Source organism: Phyllobates terribilis, unplaced genomic scaffold, assembly GCF_046119375.1.
Source record: "Phyllobates terribilis strain yellow unplaced genomic scaffold, ASM4611937v1 Scaffold_5144__1_contigs__length_53960, whole genome shotgun sequence".
Taxonomy (NCBI): Eukaryota; Metazoa; Chordata; class Amphibia; order Anura; family Dendrobatidae; genus Phyllobates; species Phyllobates terribilis.
The window spans coordinates 10,873-12,231 of record NW_027367892.1 but is presented as its reverse complement, the minus strand read 5'-3'; positions in this window follow the sequence as shown (position 1 = coordinate 12,231).

Below are 1,359 nucleotides of genomic sequence, written 5' to 3'. Positions count from 1 at the left end.
TAGATGAAAGATTCAACTTGATATGCACAGGGAGACTTTGTTAAGGTGAGAACCCATGGAAATAATACATGCCCAGGATTAAACTCACCAATAGATTGTATATAATGAACAAAGAATTACAAGGCCTTATAACTCTCAGCTCACTACACTTGCATCAGCTCACTTACAACATTTGCACTCTCAAGTTGTAAAGACGACACCCGCTCCCTCAGAGATCACCAGCTATGCCCCAAACACTCAACCCTACTAACCTCCCAGCTCTCAGTCCTTTTGCATCCCTTCAAGACACTTAGCGTACTAACTCCCAGGCTTTCACGATCCTGTTGTGTTTGTGCTGACTTCTCTCCCTCTCGAGGTTTCCCAAGCTCGTGAGAATACATACAACTATTACGCCTATTTATAGAAATCCTAAACTTCTTCCCAAACTAGAAATCTATACAATATTGTAATAAAGGAGATTGCCACCTTAGCAATCCGCGTGACTATTCTCTGGATAGCACCTCCATAAATTTCTCCTTTTTCTTAAGCAACAAACTTGTAACAAACTCCTGCCATGTTGGCGATCCGCTTCCACACCACTCCACTTCAACTTCTCCACACTTGGCGGATTTCACGCTCCTTACTCTCCATAGGAAGAAACACATTCGCCTATCTTGAGCTTCATGACTTTCCCATCATCTGGCACGAATACTATACATGCTAGTGCAGCCTAAGCCACCTGGGCCAGTTTCCTTCACTTCAAATCTTCTGTTGTTGAAGCACTGGGAACACTAGTTGCATCGACTCTCCTTGTCACTCCGCTAGTCTTACTCTTCAACTCTTATTCACACCTTTACTTCATAATTGTGATTCTTTATCTTTGAGTTGGTTGAAACTGCCTTTGTTATGTCTTCTATCTTAGTAAGGCTCAAAGCTAGTCTCTAGCTGTTTGCTTGGTCAAAGCAACTCTCTTGTCTTCTTAAGCTACTCGTGTAATGTTTAGAAAACACAAGATAGATCAAATGGAGTGTTTAAATCATTAAAAACAAAGGAAGTGATTAGTCTAAGCAAGCTCAAACTAACAAACATAATGTATTTATTGGGTGAATGTTTGTGTATATGCATTTGTCACATTCATTGATGGTGAAGCCACTTGACATCATTACATAATAAAATTTTTCATGCCATTGTTTTGGACCTCGTTTGAGTTCATATAATGACTTTACAAGTTTGCAAACTTTGTGGTCTAGTCCAGGCACTACATAGCCTTTAGGTTATTTCATATAAATTTCCTCATCTAAATCTCCATTTAGAAAAATTGTCTTGAAATCCAAGTGATGAACTTCTAGGTTCCTTAATACTGTTATAGCTAGTAGCATT